Source organism: Sphaerodactylus townsendi, linkage group LG10, assembly GCF_021028975.2.
Source record: "Sphaerodactylus townsendi isolate TG3544 linkage group LG10, MPM_Stown_v2.3, whole genome shotgun sequence".
Taxonomy (NCBI): Eukaryota; Metazoa; Chordata; class Lepidosauria; order Squamata; family Sphaerodactylidae; genus Sphaerodactylus; species Sphaerodactylus townsendi.
The window spans coordinates 43,725,258-43,737,435 of record NC_059434.1 but is presented as its reverse complement, the minus strand read 5'-3'; the positions used below and the strand labels follow the sequence as shown (position 1 = coordinate 43,737,435).

At 41.3% G+C, this 12,178-nt stretch overlaps 1 protein-coding gene across 4 annotated transcripts in view; it reads left to right on the top strand.

Annotated features, from left to right (window-relative positions):
- Positions 1–1,228, top strand: part of GRIA2 (glutamate ionotropic receptor AMPA type subunit 2) — a 91,082-nt gene extending 89,854 nt beyond the window's left edge. For all 4 annotated transcript variants that reach the window (XM_048509381.1, XM_048509378.1, XM_048509379.1 and 1 more), the window contains one exon: positions 1–1,228. This exon is cut by the window's left edge. The gene's annotated coding sequence lies outside the window, so the exon portion shown is untranslated.
- Positions 1,229–12,178: the final 10,950 nt, after the last annotated feature.

Below are 12,178 nucleotides of genomic sequence, written 5' to 3'. Positions count from 1 at the left end.
CAGACAAACACACCTGTTTCTGCAGTCACCATAGTCAGTTCTCTGGTTCATACTGACTTAAGCACACTTGACATCAATTGCATCAAGATGTGACCTGTTTTATAAAAAAAAACATTTAAAATGAAAAAAATATTTTTAGGTATTTTCAAGACAAACTGGCTTTTAAATAAATTTGCTTCCATAATGGTTGAAAATGATGAAACAAGAACTTAAACCTGCAGGAAGTGGAAATTTAACAATAACAGCAACAAAATTTAGGTGTCTGTTCCATGTTTTTCAAAGCCAAATATGTAAATGTTGGGGAGGAAAATACAGAAAATAAATGATCAAAATCTTGTAATTTAATATTGTTCTTAAAAATTTACTTAATATCCTATTCTTTAACAGTTGGTGTTAATATCAAATTACTTGGCAATGCTTGACATTTGAAATAAACTTTTTTCTATGGTTTTATTTGCAAGTGGTCCAGTTAATTTTGCTAGCCACATTTTAGTTTATCAAAGATTTAAAATGTAAAAGGACAATGTCAAGGTTGTTTAAAGTCATAACTATTCTTTTTATTTGAAATATTTTGTTTCTTTTGGAACACAGACTCCTCGGCAATAAAATTTAAATTATTATTTTAGAACTTTATTTTAAGCATCCTCACATATTTTGATGTGATGGTCAAATGGTTAGTACACTTAGCGACATTCTTGAGAGATGGTTCACATATTTACAGTACAATTTCCATCTCTGTTTTATCCTGTTTTAAGATGATAGTTCATCCTTTGAATTTTGGAGGATTAAAAAAAAAGTCAGAATTACCAGAGATCATACAGACTGGTGGGTATTGATCATGGTATTCTGGTCAGATGACATAACCCAAACAGGCTTTATAGAATTCAGGGATATTCTGCACTGAAATGGTGTAAAATTTAGATTCACACTAACAACCTTCAACATCATGTCATAAAAGTAACTGTAAATGGTATAGGAACTGAAATTTGTAGCTGTAGCTGTCTATCTTTAGAAAATCCCAGACCACCAGCTATTTAAAATCACCAGCCAATAGCAAACAGCCTCCCCCAAAAGGAAGCAGAATTCAAAGTTTCCAGAAGCAGACAAGAAATGCAAATTTTCCTACCAAAAAGGACCTTGACAATGTTACTTTATGATGAATTTCATAATAGCCCTGACTTTTAAGTTATAATTATTGTATTTGTAACAATAAATGGATTTAAATGAATGATATTTATAGTGAGTGCTTTTCGAGGTTTGTTTTAAGTGATTCAGCTTACCTTTCTGTTGGGACAACTTCAGGTACCCCAGACCTACAAGCAAAAGAAATATTATTCCCTAGGTGCTGCTACCTTCCAACAACTGCAAAAAAAATCTATCCATTATAGTAATTTTTTATTGCTTCAGCCTTCTGCTGTGGACTGAATGGTGCAGATTTGACAGAAGATTTTTTCCTTTCTTTGGGAATGTTCCCTTTTTTCAGTTTCCTACAGCTTTCAGTGCTTATTTATGTTAACATTTATTTTAACAGCTTTCAATACTTATTTATTTCAATGTTATTCAGAGAAACACTGCTCTGTAAATCTACTGCAGATTTTAAATCCCTTTTCTTAGACGTTAGTATAGGGTTCATTATTGACTCTTGTGCACACAGAATTTGTTAATTCTGAGACATCTGTGTGCTAATACCTTGTGGCAATTCCTCCACAAATAGCAGTCTCCCACTTCTCAGGAGTTTATGGTGTTCTAATCTACTTTTACCAAATCAGAAAAGTTAACGCCCCCATTTGCACTCAAGATGTTAAACATGTCCAGCAGTAGTCAGTCATAATTCTATTTGTATGGTACTCCCAACCACTTTCCTTCAAAAACAATAACATTCCACTCCTGCATACTATTGGAATTTATTTTATTGTAGCTCTGGGCCTACTTTTCTTTAAAGTGTAGCATAGAAACCTTCCTTTGTCAAGGCTGTCAAGGCTGAACTAATGTATATAAAAGAAATAATGTAAAGTTATATTTTCATGTTTTGATACTTACTAACATGATGGGAATACACAATGTATGGATATTTCATTGACCAATAATGCTGATTGGGTAATATCACATCTCATTTTTAAAACAAGGTAACGATAATTTAATATCCATGTTACAGTACACTGGTATATTGCTATATAAAGTATTCTGTGTGCACTTAAGTGGAAAAAAAGTAGTGAAGAATGATGACAGCTAAGGTTTCTTTTTTTAAAATTAAAAAAGATCATTTTATAGAACACTATTATGGAACAACCAAAACGTTTATGAACTAATTCTTGTGTAAATATCAAAATGTCTTTTGTTGTACCCTTTTGTTTATACTGTGTGGTATCTTTATTTCTGCTTTATTAAGTGGGTATCAGTACAAAGCTGGTCATAAACTTTTAATGGCTTCTGAAGCCAAGATCATTTCCAATTTCTCATGTACACCTATATGAAAGAAAATGCTTCTGATTTTATTTTTAAATCTAACACATGATGGCTTTTCTGGAGTGTTGTACAAGTTTCAATCGTACATAAAACTTGTTCTCTTTTTAAAAAACGGTGAATAACTTTTAAGTGTTTTGTTTAGTATTGTTTGGTTCTTCCTCAGAGAAACATGTTTTGTTAAACAAAGAGAAAGGGAGGGAAAAAATATACCTAGAGAAAAATTTTCCCAGTTGGATTTTTCCCAGGAAAATTCTTGAGGAAACAGTAGTTCATACAAGCAAGGAAGTGTAGTGGTTTTTAATATACATAAATAACATAATAACTTCATAGTTCTGCATCTAACCCTTGTGTTAGAGGGTACATTATAGCTGTGCAAAAGAAAAGTTGGTAGGTATTAAAAAATAAACATTAATTATGCAATTGTTATACATGCTCCCAAAATATTTTTAAAAATTGGTTTTGAGGTGAATGCATACACTTTAAATTGTAACATACTTACAGTGATGTATCTGAATTCACAGATTAATATAGTGTGAATTTGTGTAAAAACACTTTTTTGCATTTGCAGATTTGATAAGCACTATTTACATCTAAGATATGCCAGGCTCGCTATTAAGGATGAAGATACCTTTTCCAGATCAAAAGGACTAAGGAACAGCTCCACCTGGGTTTGGTACAGCTAAGGTGTGTGAATGCATCATTTGATGTGCTGGGCAAAGGCAATGCTGGCCGCAATTAGAATGCCAGAGCCTCAAACACCTGCTGAGCTCACTAAAGCTCATTTTGAATTCAGGTTTCCCAGGCTTCCTTTCATTTGAGCTGAGGTGCAGCTTGCAACAGATATTTCAAAAGCCAGAATTTAACCATTTGATAAATTAAAAACAAATAAATTAAAAACATTTAATTCATGACTTGAAGATCAAAGGCGAAAGTTGGATACAAGTACAGCAGCAGTGACAGTGATACTTAAGTATACAAATATAGATTTGTTATAATTTTGGTGCATTTCAACTGAAAGCAAACAGCATATGTGAAACTATAGCTTGGAGTCCGCTGAGTGGTTCTATTCCCCAAGAGCAGCATTGTGTGGGGAGGGGTTCTAGGCTGTAGCACGAAGGGGGAGAAAGACATATTCCATGTACAGAAATTCTTCCATCCCCAGAACCCCTCAGACTTTGTTTCTGTACTGTCAGCATTTGGATTTTCAGAAATACAGCGTGTGAACAAATATGCAACGTGGAGCAGATGTTACTGATGAACTAGTTTCATGAGTGTTCCATATGGCAATGGACCATTTTTCCCACTCGCATTGCAGTATATTTCTGTGGTAAGCTACTGAAACATTAGTCACTGTATGTTTTAAAAAATGTTATTAAGACCCCCCTCAACCCCCCCAAAAAACTGAAGTTGCTGTCAACTAACCACTCGTACAAGCCATTTCATTATCTTTTGACCTGGCTTAAGTTTCCAAGTTTTTTTTCAAGGGTAGTCAATTGTAGAGTGCATTTCAGTAATCCTGCTGGGATGTTACAAAAGCATGAATTAGTTTGGCCATATATATATACATGACTCAGCCAGCATAGCGTAGTGGTTAGATTATTGGAATAGGATCAGTTGGACCCAGGTTCACATGCCTATTGGGTCATGGAAGCTTACTGGATGAGGAGTCTGACACTGGACTCGTCACTCACTTTCTGTAACCTTAACTGGCCAACACCTCAAAGGGTTGTTGTGCAGAAGAGGGAAGAATGGAAGAGGGAAGAATGTGCAGAAGAGGGAATGAAATGGAAGAGGGAAGAATGATGTTCTGGGCCCCCATCGAGGAGATAAGCAGTTGAAAGAAAGAAAGAAAGAAAGAAAGAAAGAAAGAAGAAGAAGAAAGAAAGAAATATGGCCAGCTGGGTTGACTGTGAAGCTACTACATCTGGGCCTCCTGTGGGCTCGGTAGGGGCAGAGGCGGAGAGAGGGGAAACTACAGCCAGGGTGTGAGCATGCCCTGCGTCCCTGCTGTGATGTCCCCTGCCATGCCTCGGAATGCCCCCACCATGCCTCCCAGTGGCCCAGCCATGCCTCGGCCACTGCTCCGCCTAGGACATTGTGCCCTCCCGCCCCATGGCCACTACATTACTTGGTCAGGGGTGGGTGGTGGGTTTTTTAATCACCATCTGCTGCTATATATAGCTCCTATTTATAATATTATTCTGGTTTTATGGTTTTAATTGTGAATAGGTTTTAATCCTAATTATCATTATTATATTATTGTATTTTATGTTGTTCACCACCATGAGCCCTTTAGGGGAGGGTGGTCTAAAAATCTAAAATCCAAACAAACACCTTTGGATGTGGCAAACCCCTCCCTCCAGGAGCCCATTTCACAACATGGGGGCCCAATGGAAAGAAAGACAGGCTCGAGCTGATGCCAGTTGGGCCACTCTAAACTGGGAAAAACTGGTCATTGCCAGTCTAAAGTGTGCATATGAGAAGATACAGTACTGTAGATATGTGAGTCAGGCAGCCCAATCCAGGGGAGGGGAGCATAATTTGTAAGTGGTGTGGATGCTTTTGCCCACCACAATAGCATAAGGGCAAGCTATGCTGATGGGCGGGCAAACAGGGTGCCGGGTGGCCACTGCACTGCTCTGTGGCACCTGACCCAGAAGAAGCTTTCTTACTCAGAACCATGCTGACATGGCTGGGGGTGGGCAAGAGGTGTCCCAAGGGTTTGACTCAGGAACACCCCTGGTATAGCTCTCCAACTTATGCCACGCCAACATGTGGTGCAAGTTTGTTTTTTCTGTGGAGTTGTCTGGATGGCAGTGAGTTTTCCCCCCACAGCTTGCTGCATTGCCTGGAGTGCCACTGGAGGAGGAACGGCACCTCCTTTGCTGTGCTGTGCCCAGCTGCCATGGATCTTTCTTCTCATCTGGATTGGGCTGCTAGTCTGTGAAAGGCTTCAAAGGTCAAAACCAGCACTTTGAATTGAGCTTGAATGTAAATGGGCATCCAACGTAGATGTTTCAAAATAGGTTATAAAATGTATTCCCTTCAGCTAGCCCATGGTAATAACCAGGCTATTTTGACCTGGCTTAAGTTTCCAAGTTTTTTTTCAAGGGTAGTCAATTGTAGAGTGCATTTCAGTAATCCTGCTGGGATGTTACAAAAGCATGAATTAGTTTGGCCATATATATATACATGACTCAGCCAGCATAGCGTAGTGGTTAGATTATTGGAATAGGATCAGTTGGACCCAGGTTCACATGCCTATTGGGTCATGGAAGCTTACTGGATGAGGTTGACACTGGACTAGTCACTCTCTTTCTTAACCTAATCAACCTCAAAGGGTTGTTGTGCAGAAGAGGGAAGAATGGAAGAGGGAAGAATGTGCAGAAGAGGGAATGAAATGGAAGAGGGAAGAATGATGTTCTGGGCCCCCATCGAGGAGATAAGCAGTTGAAAGAAAGAAAGAAAGAAAGAAAGAAAGAAAGAAAGAAAGAAAGAAAGAAAGAAAGAAAGAAAGAAAGAAAGAAAGAAAGAAAGAAAGAAAGAAAGAAAGAAAGAAAGAAAGAAAGAAAGAAAGGCTAACCTTACTATAAACAATCAAAATGTTCCTTTTTGCTGACATCCAAGTAACAAATGCGGCCCAGTAACTTTTGTACAGCCAGTTCCTACTGGGTATGATGTTCTTATACATTCTTGCATTTCTAGTCAATGATACTGAATTTGTAATAGTTTTGAATACATGGACTTTATGGGAACACACTTCAGTTCAAACTTTTAATTTACGTTAAATATATGTATAAAATACATGTATTTACTAGTATCTTTCCTGCACAAGTTTAGATCAAAGACTTCTATAAAGCTTGGGCTCTTTTATCTAGCTATGAGGATCAAGATTGCTGTTTGCTACCAAAGTGCTTTCTGGAATGGTCCCATAGCACTAAATGAGACTGTTTGTGAAATGCTCTTTTAGGTCACTGTAAATGGACTTCATAATCCACTAATAATAATGTGCCTAGATTGTTTGAATAAATATCTGTTTGTATAGCTAGTGGTATAAAAACAATCATACTTTCTTATAGCCATAGTGTAATGCAGGGGTAGGGAACCTGCGGCTCTCCAGATGTTCAGGAACTACAATTCCCATCAGCCTCTGTCAGCATGGCCAATTGGCCATGCTGGTAGGGGCTGATGGGAATTGTAGTTCCTGAACATCTGGAGAGCCACAGGTTCCCTACCCCTGGTGTAATGGGTCATTACTTCTTGAGTCATAGTGTAATGAGATGTAATTTCCTTAGTGTTAACGAAACATTTTAAAGAAATTGTTGATTGTTTTAAAAGACAGTTGGCATCTTGACAGTATGTGATTGCTTTACTACTATAAAGACAGCAAAATGAGGCCTCTGGAATGATCTGAAATAATTAAAAGGATTGAGTGAGGACTTCTATGAGAAACTATTGACCTCACAGTTCATACCAGTGTCTAACCTAAACTAAGAAACAGGCCCATATTCTCACCTGCTCGTCCACTCCCAATGAAGCAGCTGAACATGCCATCAACCAGCACTGGCTGCCTGACAGCTGTCCTAGCCGAGAGAGAAGGCCTTCAGTGTGCTGGCAAAGATAGAGATAGCAGGAACAGCAGTGGAAGACCCAGCCTAAAGGGCAGCATCCCCAGGAAAGAAGGTAGAGAACACTCACAGTCCAGCAGGGAATAGTAGGGACAGAGATTGCCTGCCAGATTGGGCTAAGGAGCAAGAACAATGGAGGTGGGGTAGAGAGGTGCACCCATAGGGTGGGGGTGGATATTGGCCTGATCTCTAGCGCTATTCTTGGATCATTATGCCCTGAAGGCATAATTGGGCATCCCAGCACTTCCCTGCTTGGGCAGTGAGCACATTTAAGGTCATCCAGAGAGTCTTATGGATAAAATTGGTTTCTGAAATGCTCTGTGGAATCTAATACATTCTAGCGACTCATTAGAAGAGCTGGTGGAAGACTGGCACAACCGTCTTTCTGAAGCCATCACATTTTTCAAATCAATAAAAATCCTTCATGTGGGTCAGAACAGTTTCACTCAGCTTGCTACATCTGTCCCTTTCCCACCTCTCCTATATGACATTCCCTGAATGTAGTTTACAAAACAGTTACTTTCCTTGGTCCTCTTGAACCTCCTTGGCATTTCCTGACCATTTTGCCCTCCTGACTCTCAAATCTGAGTATGGATGTGCTAACAGAGTGTTTTAAATTGGACTGTGAACTTCCTTACACTACAGCTGTAGTTTAAACCAGTAGCTTCTGAGCACGTGCTGAGATGAGGATTGGCTCTGAATGACTCAACTGCACAGATGCTAACATGACACAGACTTTCAAAATGTGGTTGATATTTACTTATACATTGTCAGCATATTATGATCCTGGGGCAGATCTGTCAGTCCAGCAAATCAAATAAATGGTGAGTATGCATGAGCAGTAGCTATTGCCCCAGCCACCATGTGGAATTGCATGGATACAAAATCATTCAAACCTGCTTATTCTGAATTGTGGAAAATCTCATCAATGAAGTCATATGTGATGCTCAACTTGAAGTAAAACTGGCATTGTGAACCAGGTGAACTTTATTTTCAGAGGCCTTATACATCATTAAATAAATAGATTCATCTGTATTGATGGACCACCCATGTATCCCCAAAATCAGTTGGCTTAGAAATGTGTAACTCTGCTTAACATCTCATGCATGAGAACAATCCTAAACAAGTCTATTCAGAAATAAGAGCCATTTTATTTACTGGTGTTTTCTCCTAGGAATTTGTTCCTAGGATTGCTGTTCAACAGTGCAATCCCAGGCAGAGCTATTGGAGTAATTCTGCATATGAATGCAACTGTAATTTTGGGGAACATAGCATGAATAGAATTTCTGAAAATATTCCCATTGGGGTGCAATTTCAAGAAGATTCAAAGAATTTGAACCACAGAAAAGATTTTATAACATTCTCAGTGCAAATGTTAACAAAATAGAAGATATAAGATATTTGACTTCTTAAAAGAGATGGCGGGAAATGCAATCCTAAAGTCAGGATCTGTAACACGGAGCTGCAAAATCGACAGCTTTAAGAAGGATGGGAAGGATGGGAATTTTCTTCAGTCTTCAGTCATCTTACAGTGACAACTTGTGGTTTCAACTAGTCATCTACTCCCCTAGTAACCACTAACTTAGGGCTGTATTTCAGTTGAATAACAGAAAATGCTGCCTTTTTATGTGTTTAACATAATGAAGCTATTTTGTTTGATATAATCTAGCTTCCCTGTCTATGAAGGATCATGTAGTTTTTGCTAAAATATTTTGTTCAGAACACAGATACACAAACTCATTACAATTTGTTCTCCTGCAGTGATATGAAATCTCAGAGAAATAGTGTTGCCATATTGTTATGTAGAAATACATTCTGTGATATTACACAGTTGGTTCAACTTATCATTTATATGCTCTTGCAGCAAGTCTTAGGCCAAAACCAGTGGTGTACCATTAATGGAGACATGGAGTAGCCAATGTCCCCAAGCACACGCAGTTCCATCGTATGTGTGTGGGGGGATGCCAGGCACCAGCTGGGCCCCCACGCCCGGCTTCTCCCACAGCATGGAGACCTAGCTGGCATCCGGTGGCTCCCCCTGTACCCAGGCACTACTCACTGGCTGAGTTGTTCCCCATGATCCCAGGCTGGCTCCTGCCCCCCCCCCCAGACTGCCTGCAGGATCTGGGGAGGGCAAAAGCTGCCCTGCAGGGAAGCTGGGGGAGGCTTCAGTGGCAGGCCTTGGGGAGGGCAGGAGCTGGCCTGCATGGAGGCTATGGGGGCAGGGTTTGGTGGCAGATGGCCCAGGAGCCGCCCTGCTGCTGCAGTGCCTGTCTGAGCCCTACCTCCAAGCCCCAGACTCCCCCAGCCTCCCTGCTGGCTCCCTGGCTCCAGTAAGTGAGACACGGGGGGACAGGGAGCCAGGCAGGGGGCAGTCATGCCCCCTGGCACAATTTAGCCCCGGTACACCACTGGCCCAAACAGTTATGGTTTCAGAATATACAAAGTGTTGGTGTAAAAATATAAAGTAGTTAGAAGAGTAAATAATCACAGATATGGCTGGTTACCTTAAATAAACTTTACTAAGAAAAATAGAAGGGAAGGGTAACATGGTAGAAAACAATAAAACAGTCTTCTCTAATCTGAACTACATGCTGCTTCTACATGATGAGAAGCTGTGATTCCAACTGACTTAGAACAAAGAAGTTTACAACTTCCTCTCAAGTGCCTACTTGCATGGAAACACATTGTTTATGGCAATATATTGATTAGCCAATGGCAAACAATGGATCACTTCATTATTGCAGGCAACTAGTTACGTCCCATTGGCTATGCTAATCTGGCTAATGTTTACTAACAGCATCATTAACTCTTTCATGACTGAAGAGCTGACAATTGCATACATGAACACCAAGTGCATCAAGTTAGTTCATTTCCATTGTCTAAACAGACAGGGGAAATCATGCAAACACGATACTTCTGGTAGCATTCTGTTAGTCGTTGCAATATTCTGTGGGGAAACCTTCTAATCATGCAGTTAGGCAATGTTACTGCCAAGGGCACTAGCTGGCCCAAGAAGGCACAGTTCAAACTCTGAGTTCCAAGATCCATTAAGAACTCATGCCCTGCCTCTAATATGGAGCATGAATTAATTTCATCATGAGCCAATTGTGTCCTTTATGCTTTGCCTTGGAAGGAGTCTGAGAGCAGGTGCGTGACAGTTATATGCCTTTAGAGTCTCCCAAGCCCAGGTGCCAGGACAATTATCTCCAGATTTCTTATCCCTGTGTTTATGTTATCTCTGGAGAACAAAACTACAAGATGAATAGCAGCAAGGAACAATGGAGCTGCTGACTTCCAAATAGGGCCTAGAGATCTTTTAGGATTACTAACCATCTCCTTCTCCATAGTATGGAGAACAGTTTCCCTGGAAGCCATGGCAGCTTAAGCAACACAACCCCTCTGAGCTGACTGTCCTCATCAAGCTCTGCCATCTGCAGGCACCACCTCCAAATCTCTAAGAATTTCCCAAATCTGGAACTGGCAACCCTAAGGAATGATGGCTTAACTGACTTCCTAACTGTCTACAAGGTCCTCAGATGCTTTCTTATTATACGCTCCCAGTTGGGTACTTGTGAGCTGCAAAATCAACTCTTCCTTTTAAGGTCAGTTCCACTTCTGTCTGCCTTAGCAGTTTCTCTGGGGCTATGGAACTTGGAATGACATAGGCAGCTGATTCTTGCTAATGAAGTGTCAAAGGCTTCCATGGGTAGAATCAGCTGGCTGTTGTGGGTTTTCCAGACCATGGCCACACAGCCTAGAAAACCCACAACAGCCAGAGATACTTTGATCAGTCTAACCTTTCAAAACAGCTCCCTAGGGATGGAAAAAAACACTGCCCCTGGGGTGCTGTTCACACAGGAGGCGCTGCTGCATCACAGCAGTGCCGTCCTGGTCACCCCCAAGTGGCGCAAAAAACACCATCTTCCTGCTGGGAAAACGCCACTTTTCCCATCCCCTCCACTGACCTTCTCCACTTTTCCCATCCCCTCCACTGCTCTGGAGGGCTGGAGGGACACACCCACGCTTCCCTCCAACGGCCAACCCCAAGGAAACTGATTGCAATGATAAAGAACAACATCTTTCAAACTGTGTTCTGGAGATAATCTCGATTTATCTAACACCGAATCCATCGTTACTAGCCCTGAATCACTTATTGGAACTGTAGCTTAGAATGACCAACAGAATATGCAAAAGTCTGTAACATTTATCTATTTATATCCTGCCCTCCCAGACCAAAGTTAGGTTTAGGACAGCACACAAACATTTTAAAACAATTCCATAAATACATAAATGACTATCATTAAAACTCAGGATGATCAAAATTTAGACCTACTAAAACCCATCCAGCCCAGATCACACATAACCATGGGCAACATTGAGAGTGGATGATATTGAAGATAGCGCATTGTAGGGAGACCACTAGAAGGTACTGGGACACACGACTGCTCTCAACCAAAGGCCTAGTGGAACATTTCTGTGTTACAGGCCCTGTGGAACTATTTAATATCCCACTGGACTCTGGTGTCAGCTGACAGAGAGTTCCAACAGGCAGGAGCCAGGGCCGAAAAAGCCCTGGCTCTGATCGAGGCCAATTGCATGTCCCTGGGACCAGGGATTACCAGAATGTTTTTGCTAGAGGACTGAAATGTCCGCCTTGATATGGGGCAGAGACATACCGAGAGTAAATGGTGCCTGGGGCAACACCTGTCCAAGCACCTCCTTCGCCCCACCCCCATACCCCATTTACTTCAGCTGGCAGAGGAGGAGGAGGAGGAGGAGCCAGGCCGGGAGCCTGCCACCCCCATCCCACCCCACCTCACCTCTATCAGAGCAGAGACTGTGCCTGCCTCACTCCAAGGGGGCCCCGGCTGGTGGATCCACAGCTTGCCAGGTTGCTGGGACCCTGCGCCAGCTGCTGCTGCCCCCCACCTCCATTGGAGCGGAGACCGCTCTTGCCTCGCTTCAGGGGTGCCAAGGCCTGTGGGCTCACAGTTTGCCATGTTGCCACAACCTGGCCTACCTGCCAGAGGGACATGTGCAGACTCCTGGCTTGATTGTGTGTGGGGGGAATTTTGTACTGA